General features: G+C 46.9%; 1 protein-coding gene across 2 annotated transcripts in view; it reads left to right on the top strand.

The window, feature by feature from the left end:
* Positions 1 to 19,920, top strand: part of LOC144174787 (relaxin receptor 1-like) — a 164,702-nt gene that overhangs the window by 43,768 nt on the left and 101,014 nt on the right. The window lies entirely within an intron of this gene.

Below are 19,920 nucleotides of genomic sequence, written 5' to 3'. Positions count from 1 at the left end.
GTATCATGGCGGTGTATAATTATACAATGGCGACATTTTTTGGTTCCGTTGGTTCAGTTTAGTATTTTTTTCGTTTTTTTTTTCATTTTATTGAAGTTTTCTTCGAGCAGTCCCGATGCATTCGTACAATTATAACGATTAAACATTTTAACGGCACCAATTAGGCCTTTTTGTGCAAATGTAAAGTGTTACATAGCTGCTGCTCCATCACGATTTTTCATTCCGTGTATGGGTTTGATTTTTGTTTTGTTTTTATTTTTCTTAATCGGGTGAGGGCGCTGTATGAATTTGGCATTTTGTGTTTTATTACATGAGTTAGCATATTTTAATGTTGCTACTTTATTATCGTTTGCTTAAAAAAGTTTCTTCAGCCTCTATTTGTGGTATTATAACGATTAAATGTATTAATCCCGCTAGTTATGCATTTTCGTGCAGATGCCGGGAGTCACACGTTTGGTGGTGTGGGGTGCTTGGCAAAGAATGCTTACGCGTAACAACGGTCTCCTCGACCGGGATCGAGACCGCGTAGTGGCGCTCACCAGCACAACGGATTTGCAACGGAGTCGCCATGGCGGTCTGCTCAGCCCACTTTTCGACGGTCACTGGATGTTCTATCTCAACTCATAGCGCGGAATCGAGCGAGCTTTATTCCTTCGGCTGCTACCGAAACGGTTCGCCTAAGCCGGAAATGGGACACAAAGATTCGGTCACGTTCACGAGCTCGGAAGCTTCCGGAGTGATCCAGCCTTCTGTCGCGTACACAATTACACTCGCCCTCCACGGGCATGGCCTCCCACCAGGTTATTTCAACCTCGCGGTCCTTCTGCCAATGTCAACTAGAAAGTCTAGCGGCAATACACTAACATGTCCTTTCTGGGAGAAAAGCTTAGGCGCGTTTTTCAAAAAATGTATATATATATTTTCCGAAGTAATCGATTACTTTTCTCGAAAAATTATTACGAAAAGTAATTCATTTAATTGATAAATCAACTAAACCAACATCATCAGTTGCATGACATGTTAGCGTCAAGGGTAATTAAATGACTGTTTTTTTTAAATTATAGTCTTGCCCGTGGAGAACTGACAAGTGGTGGACTATCATGGTTGTAAAGTGGCTACCGAGAGACGCAGCCAATGGCGTACGCAGGATTTCGTTTCGGAAAGGGCCGGAACCCGGAAAAAGAAGGCAAAAAAGTAAAAAAAGTAACACAACGCAAAGGGACCACTAAAAATCAATAAAAAATACCTGGGGATTCATAGAGGATACGCAAGGGGCGGCGGTGTAATAATTATGTATTTTCTTGACAGCATCGCAAAATGGCTGACCGCGTTGAGGGCAGACGCCCAATTTCCGCAAGTTTATTGGGTTGTCGTACTTGCGGACGAACTATAACTTTCAGTTGTCCTGATTGGACAATAAGCCCGTGTCAGTGTCCTTGTTGTCACATCCCCCCCCCGAACCCGGAAATTTTGCAGGGGGCCGCCGCCCCTTCGGTCCCCCATTGCGTACGCCAGTGGCTATATGTAGAGGCAGACCAATAACTCGATAGAGCGGTTAAATAAGAAATTTCGGAGGCAAAGAATGGGCAAGGGCATCAAAGACAAGAATGGCTGAAGGAACACTGTCTCCAATGTTTTTTTTCAGCCATTCAGGCTATCGTCCTTTCATGTTCACAAGCTGGCTGATGATGACGGCGATGATTGTCAATACCGTCGTGCGTGTTAAGCAGTTAAAGTCCATCTGGTAAGCGTACGGGTGTATGTATTGAAGTCCTAGCAGGAAGCACGAGCTACAGCAAATATAACGCCCAGCTAATTTTCGTTCTATCAGGGCAGCGTCCCGGTGAGTCAGAGAAACGTGCATATACACCCTGGCGTGGGCAGGGATTTAACGCCAACGCTGCACAACGCAGGCCGTCCGCAAAAAACAACTCGCCGAAGCTCGTAAAGAACAGGGAAATCAACTGCACATTCCTTTTCGTCCCCCTGCTGAAAAAAATATACGAACCGCTTTGATGTGCTCTCCCCCCCGATTCGTTGCTGCGCCCAGCACGTAATAAGATGAAACGCATTCATTATTACCTAACCGCTTACCAGCGCGCTATTTCTGGCCAGCGTTCATCCCACTGGTATGGTCAAAAGTAGTAAATAGTAAATGCACTTTCCCCCGTTATGGTTTTAATATTCACCGCACGCCGACCTCCATATGTCCTCGTTTTGCTGCGCCCGACTTCATAAAAAAAAAACAGGAACGTGCTTCCCGAATAAAGAGTAAAACGTAGTTTGGGATTAAGTTTCACCGCAGGCATCAAAATAGTATGAAAGAAACGTTAGAGGGAAACAAATGCAGTGTTCTTATATATGAATAATACATAGCTGGATAAGGCTTGCACTGCTACAATGATCCTTCTAGGTCATCAAGCGAACTACCAAAAGAAAGACAGAAAACACACAAATGTGCACTGAGTGCTTATTTCTACAAAAAAGCAATAAATTATTGCTTGCAAGATCCCAATAGGTCTTATATGATGTATATCCAGAAGAAAGCTTACTTTACCGTCAAGTATAAACTGAGTCAGCCTCAATTGGTGGACGTTAACCGCGAAATGGCCATGCAGACTGGCGTGCTTTCAGACGCCAAAGTGTCGACGTATTCCCTTCAAGGCACACGAAGACAGATGACGCTTACTGACGGTCGTCGTAAATAAGTAAACGTCCACGTTATCGAATCGTTTGAAGACTTCATTTGGATCTCCTTTAGCGCAGAGCAACGACCCGTACCCGTAAATATACGACCCTTACTATCAGGGAGTGCATGCAATAAGTGTTAGGAACAGGGGAAGGGAGGGGGGATTCTAATAGCAGCCTTTCGAAAACATTCTCAAGTGTTACGTCATCACTATCAGGTCGATCTCACCGCTTTCCGCGGTCCCTTCCGATGAACTTAGGTTAAAAGGAGGGCATATATGGGACGATCGAGTCAAGTGGTCCGCCGACAAAAGCGGCACGGGGCATTTTTATCTAGAAGGCGGTGCTCTTGGTAGATAGAGGAAGAAGGGGGGTGAAAACGGCGTTAGTTACGAGCGGCCAACAAGTATCGCGGGGCAGGCTGCGAGATTAATGGCTGGTTAGATCTGGAGACGGGTCGTAATGAAGCGCTCTCACCATAACGCGCCCGGCCGCATAAAAGACGCCGGCCGCGCGGCCTCCTTTCACGCGGTGGCGGCGAAGGATAAAGCCGGTCCACCGTCGTCGTTAACCAGCCGCGAGACAGACTAGCAGCGCTGACGGCGGCGCTTCCCTGTGCCGGCGTTCCGTCTGTCCGGCTGCTGCTCGACGTCGTTTGTCATTGGCCCACAGTGCCGGGGAAAGAAACAGGCTTTGCTGCTACTGCTGCCGCCGCCGTTGCGGGACATGGTATTTTGTTGCTGCTGCTTCCTCCGCGCGTGGCCCGGTCTCTTTTTATACCTTCCTCTCCTCATTCTCAAGCAGCGCGAGTGCGTAGAAAAAAAATTAATGGACAGATGAGAAAGATAGAGACAGGGGGAGAGGACGGGTGCGAGCAGCGTTTCCGTCGCTGACATGAAGGAAGACAGCTAGCCCTTCGGAAGATATTGCAGGGCAGCCCCTATGTAGTGACTTATCTCCTCCCTCGTACACCAGATGCAACGATACGCAAAAAAAAAAAAAAAAGAAAAGGCCGAGCAGTCATTGCGCGGCGCAGTTTTTAAGCTGACCCCATTCACCCTCGTCTTCGCCGATCAGTTCTCTTTAAGAATTGAGTTGCGTCTGGTTCGAGTAAGTTCATCCTTCGTCAAATGTATGCGCGCAGTAGCAGAAACTCTAGCAACATCAACATCAGAAACACCGACGGAGCTGACGAGAGGAGGGAGGGGGGCTTTTGATACCCTCTTCGTCTCTCCTCCTCATAGCTGCAGCTGCCTGCAGCCGCTGGTCAAGAGATCGTTCGCCGATCTCACTTTCCGTGGCCCGAAACGGAAGCTGCAAGAGATTGAATGCAGCGAGAATAAACCAACGAGGCAGTAACAGTTGGAGTCCTGCGCGCGCGACGCCCTTGCTCCCGGCTATAAATCAACGCTGTTGCTTCCCTACGAAAGCCTCCTCGCCCTCTTCGTACTCTTCGCTAGCTTCTTCTCTTTGCCCATTTTTGCCCTCCGCGCAAGACGGCCTTAGTGCCCGCGTCTTGGCTTCCGTTCGTTGCGCGTCGCGAAGTCATTTCGCAGGGCGCCACGCGCTGACTGTTCTTTAAACCGCCTTTTTACGTCATGCACTGCAGCGGAAACGTTGTCGCTTCGCTCAGTGTCGTTGTTTGTTTCCCCTTCCTCTGGGTCAGGCTTCCTCTGGCCGCTTAACCGGTCATTCTCCCTGAGTTGATGCGATCACCCAATTTCACTTTGCACATCAGTGGTGATAAAGCATGCAGCTCTGGCCTAAACCCCTGCGGAACGCCCAGATCCCCCTCTCCCTTTTCTTGCCTTTGCTTTTAAGTTTGCTCGAATGACATTTACAGAAGCCTAGCTGCTTCGCTTGCAGTAAGGGATGGGGGTTTGTTTTAAGGAAGATAATATTCTCGTAAAAGGGAAACTCGGCTTTACCATGACTGTACTGTACGCGACATCGATGTTCTTTTAAGTGTGCACTGATGTGCGGCACCGGGCCGCTTGGGATACCCAGTGAAGGCGCTGTGAACGAGACTTAGTGGTAGCGACAGCCATAGCACATCCTTCCGTGGGACGGATATTTCGTCCGGCCAGGAAATGAAAAACGGCATTGAAAATTGTTCGGGTACTGGCAAAGATTAAACTTGCCTCAGAAAGTCGGAAATGGGAAATTATGTATGGCGAACGGCTGTATGTGCTTTGTGCAAGCTATGATCTGCTGGCGTTTGTTTAAGTTCAACATGAGCGGCCAAACCTCGTTCGACTTATTACTGATTTTTATCTTGCGGTGCTCGCGCAACGTCTTCGTCTGTCTTCAAATTAGTAGTCTGGTCCAGACAAATTTAAAATTGTAAAATACATGATACGGTGCTAATATTGCGAGCTGGAAATACGTGTGCAAGTAAATTGCTGCCTTCGCGTCCAAGGGCATACCTGCTTGGGACAAAAGCTTTTAACGCCAAAGAAACCGTCTTATATTAAAACAGATAACTGGACGAGTTGGTTTAGGTTCATCTTCACTAGGCGCAAAAAAGACACGGACGAAGGACTGAGGTAAACACAAACAGAGCGCCCTGTTTGTGTTTACCTCAGTCCTTCGTCCGTGTCTTTATTGCGCCTAGTGAAGATAAAGCCATCTTATCCTAATTTCCTTCGTAAATATCTTCTGCATAACCTGACGCTTTTGTTAAGAAGTAGGGCCGTACTGAGAGACGGACTGTGTGAAACGAGAATGTATTCCATGCTTGCAGATCTAGTTTTGATGTGGGTTTTTAACTGTTTCTGCTGTCAAACGAAAGAGATGAGTACATTCCGTCTCATACTAATTGACTCATGTTTATGGCAAGCAAAAGCGTCATCTGCATAAATAAGCACACCTTCGTTTATTTGTGAACGAAGAGCTCGTTTCGGATGACTCCAATAAAACGGTCCCTCTGGGAGTAGTTGAGGGGTGTTTCTCACTCGTTAGAGTTTTGCTACAATTTCACACCAGTAGCCGTGTTATGCCCTTGCTGTCGAATTTAATACCATGTCGGTCTTTTCTCTCTCTCCTCCCGGCCGAGGCTTGTCAGGTCCATTTTTACACCGGACATCACTGGACGATGTAGACACTCTGCCAACGAACTAGACGTAAAACACTACAGTGAGAGTTTCGCTAATTGCATACATTTGTCCGACTTTCCTGCCGCTAAATATTTCCACCGTGGCTCCTCCAATTCAAGATCCTAAATACAGCATCAGCTTGCCTGCTCTGTAACGCTGAAAAGCGGCACGATTAATAATTAAGTTTACTCCGCTTTGCCCTTAATTTCTTTTTGAGTAGGTTTCAAGGAGCATCTCAATTCAGCAAAGTTAAAATTAAAGGTCAGCCCCACGCCTGCTCGAAAAACGAGCGCGAGTTGGAGAACATAAATGATAGATGAAGACGTGGCCGCATTTAAAGCAACCACAGTAGAGGCGTTCCTTTGTTTCTTTCTTTGTGTGGCCCGCAGAATGAATACATCTCTGTCTCTTTCCCCTCATGGCTTAATGCCCCTTTTCTGTTAACAAACGAGCCATATCTCTGCATAAGTAAACAGAGGATGACAATGCCGTCGAAACCACTCTCGCATATATATTTCCTAGCGCCGGCCAGAGACGAGCGCTCTGGGAACGCTTCCCCGGTACTCCATTAGAACTTGCCGTGAATTATAAATTTGGCCTTGTTTTATTTCCTACTTTTTTTAGCTCTTTACCTCCTCCCTTCTTTTTCTTTTCTCCTCCCAAAATTCGGTTGCGTCCACTCAAAGAAACATGAAATGAGGGCGAAGCAAACGCACGCGGTAAAACATAAAGCCTACAATCGCAATGCGTTTAGTGGAAGAACGGGCGGGGGACATTGGGATGAAGCGGATAAGCCTCTGAGACCTTTCTGGATTTTGTCATCAAGCTAAATTTTGCTGTTATTTCGCTATTTTTGTTACCTTTGTTGTCTGCCCGGATTTACATCGGACCTCATCTGCGTTCGCCTCGCCGGGCCTGCTCCGGAGTTATGATAAAGCTGGCAATTTAACCTTAGCTTTCGGGTCGTTCTTACACATTTTTCTCTCTAGCCCACTCTCTCTCTTCTTCAGTGAAAGCAAAACAACAGAGGAGACAGGAAGAGATACAGAAACGAGGCTAGACACGTGCGTGATTGGCGCCTATAATTTCTTCCAGGCTGCGATTCAGAATGGCGGGAGTTAAGAGACGGCCGATATTTGATTGTCTTTCAAACCACGCCCTCTCATGTCTTTAATAGAATCAGGGTTAATGGAAAAGGAATTCCACTGGGACCAGCGAACGAGCGAGTATCGTGCCTCAATCAATGCTGAGTTCTGAGGAAGCGACCGCACAGTGCGTATTTACGGGAGATTGCTGGGGAAAAATGCTGTTAAACACTTTCTACAAATCATGCATTTTCTCCTAAAATTTATAAAATATATAAACGTTATATATGTAAACTTTGCCGCATCTTTATAAGATACCGACAGAACGTGAGTCAAATCAGTGACGAAAAAGTTTGTTCTCCCTAATGTGTTAGAAGGGAGGAATTGAGAGTGTGTTTCTTTCTGCACAGGTGAGAGACTGAGCGCCGACAGCTTGAAGGTACGTCGGCGCTATGTTGAATACCATGTCTACAGTACCAGTTCAACAAACTTCTGGAGCACTTCAAGCAATTCACTCTCTTTTTCTCACGCACGCACGCACACAACATATATTTTGTTAGTTTATTATACTTATTCATATTATTTGTTTCCAGAAAATATCGACGCTTCTTTTTAAAGTCTCAGTCCAAGCCTTTGAATGTCACGCGCTACAGTCACCATACGACAAAACAATGTCACATGGGGCCTTTTCGATTATCAGTCCCGGATCGTCTGCGGTCTACCCGAGACGCGAGCCGGAGCTCGGCTATCTCTGGTATTCCTATGGGGCTTCCGGTCCGAGCACGATCCTCGGACTGCCCGCAGACCGTCCAGGACTGGTACATCGAGGAGGCCCATGGTGTCATTTCGCCAAGACATCAAGCTGCTGTTCTGTCTGCGATATGATAGTTATTTGGTCTTAAAGTAAGATGCGGTTACATTAACGCCGGGTAAGGAAGACCGAAGTATTTTTCGGGCTGCGTAGCGAGGTCATAAATTTCTGCACATCCTAAACGACACGGTAAACAGGAGTACACAATCGCTTCTTACAAAGGTGCTCGGACTCAAATAATCCGTGAGCCCAACATGCACAGGCGTATCGATACACGCGCAGCCTCGCATTTCGCCCTCGCCTCAGCACAGCGGTCACGTACGACATTTAAACCTCCTGGATCTTCGAGCTAAAGCGCCATTAAAAAGAGGGCGTAACAAGACCCCTGCAGCTATGGCCGGTAGGTGGCCCGTCCGTCGGCATGTATGGCGTATGCTTGTACACGAACCGCACGTACATACACCCGCAGTGCAATAACACGTGCGAGCCGTATAGTTTACTTTTGCTGACAAAAGACTACGCGGCATCAGACGTGGAGGTGGCGTCAGCAGCAGACGTGCTCCGTTGGCTTGGAAATGGCTGTTTACCAGACGCGTTTAAAGAAGTAAAGGACACGCCCGTGCGCGCGGAATTCCGTGGCTTTGACGGTTGCCCTGCGCTTCGCATTGCGGGTTTAAGCGTTAGAGAGCGTCGCTTTTGTCCAACTGGCCTCTGGCTTTCCCGCGTTGCCCGGCCGTCATAAGCTCCACGGGCGACAGCCGCCATCAGTGATGCCCTTATGGACGAACGCAGCAGCGGTCGGCAATAACGAGGCCTGTTCGCCATAAAAGCGCGGTTGCTCGCAAAACCCTCGGCGCATTTGGTCGCACGCCGGAAGCCACTAGCTGTTGCAAGTATACCAGCAGAAAGGTCACTGGCGGTTACGGGCCCATCAACCCCAGGCGCCGTGTTGTGTTTGTGGGGGTATTTAGTTGCTAGGGTAGCAGACTGCCGCTGATTGGAATATATGTATGTATGTATGTATGTATGTATGTATGTATGTATGTATGTATGTATGTATGTATGTATGTGTATGTATGTATGTATGTATGTATGTATGTATGTATGTATGTATGTATGTATGTATGTATGTATGTATGTATGTATGTATGTATGCATGTATGTATGTGTAATGGTGACAGCGCCGATCGACCCCGTCGGGACGATGACCCCCTCCCTTCTCGGGGCCTTATTGTGTCCCCTTCTTCGGCGGGAGCGATGGGCGGCCGCCGCCGACAGTAGCGAGTCGCAACTCTTTGTATGGGCCTCGCCGGTGGCTTTTTAGGCGGCGTCGGGGAAGGCTTTCCTGTCCTGACCTTCGGGGACGGACAGGGGGAAGGAGCGGAGGTCAAAACCCTAATTGGCAGGTGCGCTGCGGTGGGAAGGCGGCTTTCCCTGCTCCCTGCTCGGGGGGCATCCTGCAACGAGTTTGTCGAGAGCTGCGAGTGCGAGCGGTCGCACAAAGACTCGCTCCTGGGGCGGTTTCTGGGCTCCAGAACCCCACGCACCTTTCATGCCAACCTTGCGGCGGTTTGGCACCTTTTAGGCCTCCGGGCACCCACCAGGGATCGTGCCGCGATATCCCCCTTGTGCGCTGCGGCGCCTTTTAATTGTAATCCAGTTTTCATGGTCTTGTTTTATCTTACGTTTATGGTTCTCGTCCCCTGTAAAGAAGTGTAAATAGACTTTTCATAATCTACTTGCCTCGTATCGTCATCCGGTACTTCACCACCCTCCACGACGACACCACCCAACCTCTACAACGAACCTAACTTCACTGTATGTATGTATGTATGTATGTATGTATGTATGTATGTATGTATGTATGTATGTATGTATGTATGTATGTGTGTATGTATGTATGTATGTATGTATGTATGTATGTATGTATGTATGTATGTATGTATGTATGTATGTATGTATGTATGTATGTATGTATGTATGCATGTATGTATGTGTGTATGTATCTACGTATGTATGTCTGTGTATGTTTGTATGCGTGTACGTCTGCAATTATGTATGTGTGTATTTGATGTACAGTCATGAACAAATGAAATGCGAACACGAAAGTACTAACCAAAACACGCAAGATGGAAAAAAAAACTGTTCGTGGAGGTCAAATAATGGCGCACAATTTCCATATTTAGAAAGCCCCATTTTTGAACATTGTTACTGCAACTAAGCCACGCGTCGGTTATACTTAGCAGGACTCTGGTGCGAGTTAGTTGGTTCATCATGAACCAACTAACTCGCACGGTTCATGAAAAAACTCCGACAGCCCGAACGAAACAGGACCGAGGAATAGAAACACGTAGAACACAAACACTGACGTTTGGGTTTTACGTGTTTCTATTCCTCAGTCCTGTTTCGCTCACGCTGTGGGGTGAACGAAACACCCGATTCCCATCACCATTTGCATCACCCGATTCCCATGTGAATCGGGTGATGCAAAATGTCCTCAGCTATGCATGATCTAGCTACTTGCTACTGCTGTCTAGCGGTTTTGAACTAAGCATTACATTTCTGTTTTCATTATGTGCAGAAACTAACTATAGCTGAGACCAACTATAGTTGAAAGTGCCTCTTTCGTGCTTTGTTTAACCAATACTCAAATAGTTTTATCTCAACTGCGCACGTGTTAACATTAAAACACTGTGCTACAGTATGGTAGACGTTCCCACCGTTTCATCCGGGACGGATGCTTCGGCGTTTTATTAGGATGTGTTCCGTGGTTTCGGAAAGATTTCCACAGCCTCTTCCTGCTGCCGGTGTTCGCTCACAAAGGCCCTTATTCTCAGTCATCCGGGTTGGGCTTCAAAACGCAACGAAAAAAATGTCATCTTAAAAGTTTTAATTCTATATTCCTGGTTTGTAGGCTTTGCACCCGCGCTTACTTTTTCCGTAGAATTTTTTTTGCCGCCAACGTAAACGGTTCTGTTTCCCTGCCTATTTTACTACCCCTTATAGTTTGTTTGCCCCTAAGATTTTATATTTTGTCGTCAGTGTTTTGCCCTCTCCCGCCGTCGAATGTCTACGATTTTGAAACCCCGTTCCCGGAACCCCAGCAGTCTCCCTACCCGGTATTCCTTAACCTTAAAATATTAAAAACTCTTTTTATAGCATATCTTACTTCGTTCTTCCCTAACTTCAGAAGAGCACCTGCCTTATCTTCTTGTACTACTTATCATGATATGAGCCCCAAGATCGCTTATTTTATGCATCGTACCCCATTCGAACATTTAAGCACCAGCCACATTACTCCTTTCCAGATCCCGGGTTCTACCTTACATTTATCGCACTCCTTTAGTTCTCCGTGGTCCAGTGAAGCCGTGAAGAATTCCATTATATTCTAAGATAGTCTTCGTGGGTATTCATGTAGCTCCTTACTTCGTTTGTCAACTTACTATTTGCGCTGCTGTACACAAATGTTGCGGATTTCTTTTGAATCGTTACTGGCACAAAATCAGCGCCTTCTTTCAATCCCATTTCCACAAATAATTGTGAGCTACTGATTTACGACTACATTATGCGGCATTTTCGCTCTCACAATCCCACACCAAGGGGGGGTCTACACGACGCTTGACGGAAGACCACGCGGTTGCCGCGGCGGTTATGCCACATTACCGACGACTGATGGCGGTGTATACGTGCGGTGCTGTCTTCGCGACAAGCTGTGAACGGAGAGGTGACACAGCGGTCAACCTTCCCCCTTTTTCTCTTCCCTGCGGTGACGACAACGCGGACACTCCCACGCGGAACGGGTGTTCGGGGGCCGAAAAAAGCGGCCGCGTCTACAACAGCCGCTCAGGTCGGGGCTACAGCCTTTCGTTGCGAGATTTACGAGACGTCGAGTTGCTTCGAAACAACGAACAAAAAAATATATATACATATATAAAAAGCTGTTTCTACGCCCGCACTCGCGCTACCAATGTCTCTGACCCTGCGCGTAGCACCGCTGGAGGTAGAGAGAATGGGCGTGCGCTTGCGTGCGTATAAAGAAGCGGGAACTCCGGCAGCGCCCGACGCGGCAGCTCGACCACCGGAGCGGACGATCCGTAAAATTGATTCGCCCTCCTTCTCGTTCGCCTTTTCTTCGCTCGCACGGGGCGAACCGCCCAGGCAGATTTCCTGTCGCTGCCCGGGACGATCGTATAAAAAGGGACCTCACCTGGCCGATATCGCTTCACCTGGCTTTTTTGGAAATGGCCGGCCGTGCTCCCTGGCTGTATATTTCGTGTCTGGATCAATCGAAGACAGCACTAAAATGGGGAGGGAGAATGGGTTGAGGGCGAAACTTTCTTTCGGCACTATTATGGGACGTGAAAAAAAAAAAACAAGCAAAGGAATGAGCGTAGTGGGTCTTTGCGCCACCCAAAAGAAGTGTAGGGGGACGCCATTCGATTGTAAATTTTGGTGTGATATAAGGCACTTAGAAAGTAATTTTTCGCGGAAGGAATATGCTTTCAGGGACTTTTTAAAGTTGTGGATACGAAAAAAAACACTCTTGAGTAAGTCGACGGTCCCAGTTCGTGGAACGTCTGGTATACTTCGAGCAGGGATGACTACAAAACATGACCGTGACAAATTCAAACTGTTTGATACCGATGCTTGTGACCGAAATCTGTACTTATTACGTTGTGGCCGACCTACTGGATGATGTTATGCTTCATGCCATAATGTATCATGAGAAAGTTAAAAGCTTGTTCGTGTGATTTTCTTCTTTTCTTTAATTAACGTCCTCACTTTACATGGTTTGCACTGTTTAACTGCCGAGACATTGTTGACATGCTATACAACTAAGCCCAATTTCTTTGTTGTGCGCTCACGAAAGACTTAGCGCTGCACGTCCTACGTCACGCAGATAGCATGGGAACTCGGTTCCGATTCTCCATTCCACTCCACTTTACTTCCCTCCCCTCCACTCCATTCCCCTCCACACCAGTCAACTCCCCTCCACTCCACTCCACCTCACTCCACTCCAATGCACTCCCCTCCACTCCACCACACTCCATTCCACCCCACTCCACTACACTCAACTCCACTCCCCTCCACTCCATTCCCCTCCACTCCCTCCACTCCACTACATTCAACTCCACTCCACTCCACTCCCCTCCACTCCACTCAACTCCCCTCTGCTCCACTCCACCCCACTCCACTACACTACACTTCATTTCTCTCCCCTCCATTTCACTCTGCTCCACTTCTGCTCAACCTCCCTCCGTCACTCGCTCACTCACTCACATGCTCAACCACTCCTTCTCCTCATGGGTGTCATAAAAAACGTATCGTTGCTCTGACCGAGTTCCCTTTCAGTTCTTACTATGAATGTTTTGTACTCCCCTGCAAGGAGCATAGCAGTAAAGGATAGAACTTACACAAAATGTACACAAAGTTTACTTGCTCTGCTGAGCCAATCAGAGAACACCACCCCGTGGCGTCCGAGATGCTCTGTGATGAATACTGTATTATGAAATGTCCTTAAGGAACACAAAAAGACAGACATTTGACGAAAAAAATTGACATCCATCTAGATTTCAGCCATATGGCCCCAAAGAAAAGCTGTACAGATTTCCCAGGAACTTCTCAGTTGAAGAAAAAAATCATCCTGGTTTGGGGGAAAACTTCGCAGTTCTTCGATCGGGAAGTCACTCAGAAAGATACAGCTTTCTTGTGTAGCCGTGTGGCGGCACTTCAGGTGGATGTCTGAGTTACTCAAACTTTTGACTTCCCCAAACTTGGTCGGTAACTCAGAAACTCTCTCTCAAAATGTACTTTTCCTCCCCACTTTTGAATAACCTGCTTTGCTAGGGTAAGAATTAGAATGTCTAAATTCGTTTCCGCCTCAGAAAACACTTTCATGGTCATTATTCCGTGAGTTGCTTGCGACGCACGCTTGTATTCAGCCGTGAGGCCGCCGTTTTAATTAAGAGTTCAGTCACCCTAGGGGGTCAATCACTTCTGGCGTTTAGCGCAAAGCAGCAAAAGAAAAAAACGGAAAAATATACACCTCGAGACTGTCATAAGCTTCTGTACTTGATACACCCCTACGATTTTTTTAGCTACCGTTTCCTGCCATCGAGTCTCAAACCGAACAAAGGAACAGTGGTTCAAGTCCGGAGCTTGAATTGCACTTTGCGCAAACGTTTCGAGACATTTCCCAAGTCCGGAAAACCAATAGCCGTGTTTTTTTTTTTTTTTTTCGTTTTTTAAGGAGGCATCACGTGAAGCTGTGGGAGAAAAATCAAAGGCGGGAAACGACGGTCAACGCAAGGAATCGAAACACGGTGGCATGCACGGAGAGGGTTTTGCTATTATTTTTAAGGGGATTTAGAGCCCTCTCGTGTTCCTTGTTTGTTGATTCTGCGTTCAGTGGGGATCCACGTAAGCTGCAGTTATTCTTAGGTCTGTAGCAAAGCTTTCTCAAATTTAGTTATCTCGTTGCTGCAAATATTAAAAAAGTGTGTTTTGAGAGGAAGATTTTGTCTGAAATAAGCATTGTAAGGAAGACGCGGACCCAGGGCTCAGGATACGGCACACTGTTACAACGGCACTGTTTGGACTGACTCAGAGTATCGTACTTTGCTCCTTTCGTATGGGACACTAAAGCAAGTGTAACGATATTGCAGGCTTCGCTTTTGTCCCGTTTGTTTTCCCATATACGTGGAGTATTCTGTAATGTGGTTTCTTGGGCGAGTTGGGCAATACCGGTAAAAATAAGCGCACAGGGGACGAAGGGCGCAAAAATACAGACGGAACAAGCACTGTCCACCATCAGCTTTGTGGTCGGTCCCTCCGACACTCTTGTCCTTAATGTTGCCACATGTTCGTAGGTTTTGTTATTTTATGCCTGTTTTCTGTGTAGACCGTTGTACTGAACATTTACTTTGTGTACAGTTTCACAGTTTTTTCTTCTTTTGATTTTTTTACGATATTCTGTAGACGTCGGGCATGATGTAGTGCATACTCTACACTGGTAACGAGTTTTCAGTTCATCAAGCACGGCCCGTTCCCGTCAACCTCGATTTTCTGGCCAGATCAACAAAGAAGTGAAAAAATGAGCAAGCAACCCCATGGCTTTGGAATACACACAAAATCGCTAACGTCGCCTTATGTTGGGTTTATTTTCTACGTTTCTTTTACAAGTAGTCTTTGTAAAAACGTAAATGCACTTCGCTGCCGTTTCTTTGAAATTGTGTTCAACGGAAGCCCCGAATTAGCGTCAATGAACGAGTTTGGTATATGAAATTTTTGCGCCTTCTTTATTAATTCTCAATGCTATACAAGCTTTCCAGAAATAATAGCTAATGTTTAATTTATTTTGGGAACGTTGTCAACCCCTTTGTGCTGGATATGCACGTCATCCAATACTCAGCAGTGCGTGATGTACCAATCTTCTTATTGCCGCCCACGTTGTTTGTTCTTTGTGGCGCGCGTTTATTCTTGGCGTACAATTAAATGCGCAAAGGAAGTATGCACGGGTGCGAGGTTTCAGAAGGATGTTGCGTTAGTCTTAACAATCCGAGGGTAATAAATTCTAAAGAGGTTCTACATTGAAGTACTTTTGCCTCACTGATTAAGGCGGAACTTCTGGACAAGTTGGTATTGCATGGTAGACGAGTACAGCACAAAAATCACACAAAGGACGAAGGCGGACAACAGGGACGAGTACTAAATCGCGGATCGATAGGGTTGCCAATGGTTGTTCGCTTTGCCGTCAAGATCAGTGCATTTTTCCTTGGGTGTATTACTTTTTTGTTAGTCGCTTAGCCAGTGTGAGTGCGACGCTATGGGCTCTTTTTAAATGCTTGAAACTTTCTTCGGGGACACAACAAGGACACCAGCCTTATCGTCTGTAACGCTTGATGTGTCTCATTTTCGCCGCATACGTAAATACTATTAATAAAAGGCCACAGAACCTTCATATCTCAATATCAGACTCCTTATATTGCCCCCATAAAAGAGTCTTATTGGCAATGTACGTTTGTGTAGTAGTGAAGCCAACGTTAAGTTAGTTTTAAGTGTAGCGTTCAGGGGGATATATGGGGTCTTAAGCAAGTATCCAGCAGAGGCCCCTGGGCCATCATACCTTGAGATGAAACTCCTTATATGGCCCCTACAAATATCTTTCTAGCATTTCACTTCTGTTCTGTGTTGAAGCTAGCTCTAAAGGGGCTTTGTGTACAGCAAAGGAGCTTCGGCAATTATTTGACAATTCCCACATCGGAGTTTTTTTTTTCCACTTTTGAAGCGGAATTACAAGTACGGCCGTGTATAACGAGACAACGATAGTAAGGCTGCTTAGTTCTATAAGTTATAGTTGGGTCGTTATTTCGTTTACGTTCCACTGCGCAAACAAGAAAAAAAAACGGTACCTAGAACCGACACTATTAAGACGATGTTCGGCCTCCATCCTGCTCTCGCTCACGTCTTGTTTGCTCACTCGAACTTTCACAAGACCCCCCGGTGAACATCAAAGGACTGCAGGAGATCTAAATTATCCAGTAAAGCTTCCTTACAAAGAGGCACATAGAGTAGTGGTGCCTTGGATCGATGAAGTTGCCTCTTCTCACAAATGCAGTTTTGTTATTTTCGTTGTTTCAAGCTCTGTAAAAAAATGAGTGGAGGGGCTGTATGTCAGTTCGTAGCTTGTGTAAACTTTATTTTTCAAGCAACCGCCCACGTTTAGTTCTTGTTTCCTTTGGAAGCACTGAAAACGTTGTTTTCATTGTTCTGGCACCAGTTCAAACTGCTGTGTATTAAGCTCGTCTCAGAAAGTAACCACTGCAGCCCTCAATACTCCTAAATTCTTCGTGAAGGCGAGGACTTCTGAACGACGCTTACGCGAAATCTATAACAAGAAGTTCCGCATAATCTTTTCTTAAATAAATCTCCCCGTACATCTACTACACTTATTTTAGATCTCGAAAGCACTTTACATAGTCAGTAACCGCTCCCGCAGACAATTCCGCATCCGAGCTTGGAGTTGGTCGTCTTGTCGGTGCCCTTTGCAGAGACCCCGAAGTGATTTTCTGGAAGTCTTGCTTGAGGTGGTTTGTATGTAGATTAACCCGTGTATTCAATTATCTGACTACTTAATGGAAGTCTGGGGACTTGGCTTATTCGTAATTCCGAGAAGGAGAGTCTTCAAAACACGACGCGCCGTTCGTGGTTAACGCGTCGACTATCACAGTTACGTCAAACTGGATGAACTGCGCTGTGGCGTTGCGTCAGCCTTGGATATTTTTAATTTTGTCGCTCAATTTATGGTCATTATCGACACTTAATTATTTTCGCGCTCACGTTATACAGGTTAAACACGCTAGCAATCCGCTAAATTAAGGATTATCCTTTGTCGAAATAGCGACAGACTGAAACCAGCGGAGAGAATGCTACGGTTTAAATAGCATTAAAGTTACTTGCAAACGCCCAGACAAAATTGACAACGTGACCTGCACACCCGGGGCTTCAATCTGGTTAAATAATTAGGCCACGTTTACAACTTATTTTCCGTATTTTTCAGACAGACAAAGCGGCTGTGTGCTCCAGCTTAAAAAAATAATGATGAAAGCTTTATTTTTTAAAATGTAGGAGTGCACCGTAGCTTCAATAATTCAAGCAGGAGAGCAGTCTTTGTGTTCTTTTGAAGGGCGATGCGTCGATATCAGCGAGTGGCGACGCTTGGTCAGCGCACTCTTTTCTTAATCGTTTCCAGGCGGGACGGCACTTTGTGTAATGCAGTCGCCAGTACCACAGCGGCCTGGTAGGCAGCCGCCATGTTTGACGGCTATCAGTTCATGACGAGAACTTCGATCATCCGTCAGGTGGCCGATACACCATGCTGGTGGCTCGCTCTGGCGGCTTGGCTTGGCTCGGAGCACCCATACATGGCCGACAAATGCGATACATTGTATGCTTTTGGTCTCCTTTGTTGGACGTAAGAGTGCGGTCTAGAATAACATTAATAATAAACAACAACACTCAGTGGCTCGCAGCGAAAGGCACGGGGTTCTCCTGGCCCAGAAATGTACGAGAGCTCGCGAAGGCTGACTGGCGGATGAATGAGCGATTCTTTTAGGTCTTGAAGCGGTGATGTTTAATGGATCAACAGAATGAGTGATGAGCGTAAACGTTACTTGCCAACGTCGACTTCTTTTGCGCGTTGCTTTCTCTCCAGCCGTGAATGTTGGGCTGCTGGATCCCTTACTCTTTTGGCTTGATATCGCAGGCTCTCTGTTGAAAGGATGCAAGAATGCATGAGTGCAACAAAAACGCGAAGAAGAAAATTACAAGAGGAATGAAAATGCAAAGCATTAGCTAGCTGTGCCGCATCAAGGGCTGTTAGCGACACAGGCGGTACCGCGTAGACTCTAACAATGCAGCGGACTTCGTACAAGCGACCTTTTGTTCTGCCCAGACAGCTTTAGACAAGACTGGTGGAAAATGTTAAAAGAGGTCGACCCCCCGTTATACCGTTTCTCCAGCCTTTCAGCTGCGCCAATCGTTTAACAGCGAAGCTGTTGAGCAAATCTTTTGTATATGGTGTCCGCAGTTATAAATATCAAGAAAATGCGTCTGCGCGGCGACCACCCAGCGTCCCCGGCACACGTTTGTCAGGCCAAGCATACTCGCTTATGGAGATTGTCCAAGATTGCGGCGACTGCCCAGCAGTTAAAAACACCAAGAAAATTCCGAGCGCTCGTGTATGCGTGCCTCGCGGCGACTGCTCACCGTCCCTCGGCGCCCGTTTGTCAAGCCAAGCATACCCAGTTAAGGAGATTGGACAAGATTGGCGAAAAAAAAAAAAAAAGGAACTCCAGCGTTCGCCGTAATCGTGGCAACACTTGCTCGGAACGAGAAAGACACGTCGTAGCGTACGCCCCTCCAAGGTAATGTCCAATGATTAACACTTCCGAAAAATGAAGGAAGCTCACACTTATAGCAATAATGATGGAGTAAAGATCGTTGCGACAGTGAAAAAGAAGCATATAGGCTACAATCGAGGACTTAAACCATCGTGACGGTCGTTGAGGTTGCATACAGCTTTGCTAACTTCAAGTCTTGCGCGTTAGTACGAGCTTCTCTAATTTTGGGGGTGATTGGTCTCGCCATTTGCCTACTTTGCACTGCGACGACAAATACTGGGGATTAACACGTGCACCTGTGAATCAGAGGTGCAGTTGCCTTTAGGTCAGGCGATGTCACCTTCCCTCATCGGTTGCCGATGCATATCTTACGCAGTGGAGGTGGTGAGGTTTAGAGAGCGCGTAGATAGATGTACAGGTGGACAGACTGTTCGACGTACGCGCACTCTAAATGTGAATCACCACTCCCTGCAGTGAGCGTACACAATGCGATGAATTCTAATGAGACCAGGGAATAGTTGGTGACCCATTCAGGGCAGGGGCGAAGACTACCAGAGATGTTGTACCACCCCGAACCATCCGAAGCCCACCTCGTCTCATGTAGCGCGCTGAGCTCAATGAATGCTATACAGCGGTGCCTTGACTTGCGCGTGCACCACACAGCAAGCAACACGTGCGTATACCAGCGCGTGCCGATGCAAATGGCGACGGGCATTCGTTTTACTTGCTTTACGAGGCCATAAAACACAGCGGCCCGGTTGATATTGGACGCCGAAGCAGTGGACCCCAGGATCGATGGCTCTTTTCCCCGTCCTTGTCAGGGCGCATTTCGCGGCGGATGCGCGCCCAGTTCGCGGCCGACGCCTCCTTCTCCCTTTTCTTCTTCGTCTCGGCTTACTCCTGACTCGGTTCCCCGCCCTCTTTATTTTTTGAGTGGCATTGTTTGTTTACCCCTGTGTATGTATACGCTTGTTTAGTCCTGTTTGCGCCGCGGCTGTTTGGCTCGACGGATGCGTGCGAACCGAGACGCGGTTTCTCGAAATAGATCGCGGGTGTCGCCCTCGGACGCTTCTTCTCAGGTTTAGGTCACGGCCCGAATTTGTCGCGAGCCGAAGAAACAAGTGAGGGAAGAACTTTGCGTGCGTGGAAGATGCCGGGACGAGCCAGGAGGGGAACAACAAGGTTAAATCCAGTTCAAGGTGTACGCGCGGTGCACCTTTGTGTTTCTTAAGGTCGAAATCCTTGTTTGCGACCGTATCTTTTGGTACTGCAGTTTTATTGAGCCCGAACCCATTTTAGTACCTTGAAAAAACCTAGGAAGGAGCCCCCGTGTGTGTGCT

The sequence above is a fragment of the Haemaphysalis longicornis genome, unplaced genomic scaffold (assembly GCF_048455015.1).
Source record: "Haemaphysalis longicornis isolate Haplotype H1 unplaced genomic scaffold, Haemaphysalis longicornis Haplotype H1 scaffold_3, whole genome shotgun sequence".
Taxonomy (NCBI): Eukaryota; Metazoa; Arthropoda; class Arachnida; order Ixodida; family Ixodidae; genus Haemaphysalis; species Haemaphysalis longicornis.
This window is presented reverse-complemented; position numbering and strand designations above follow the sequence as displayed.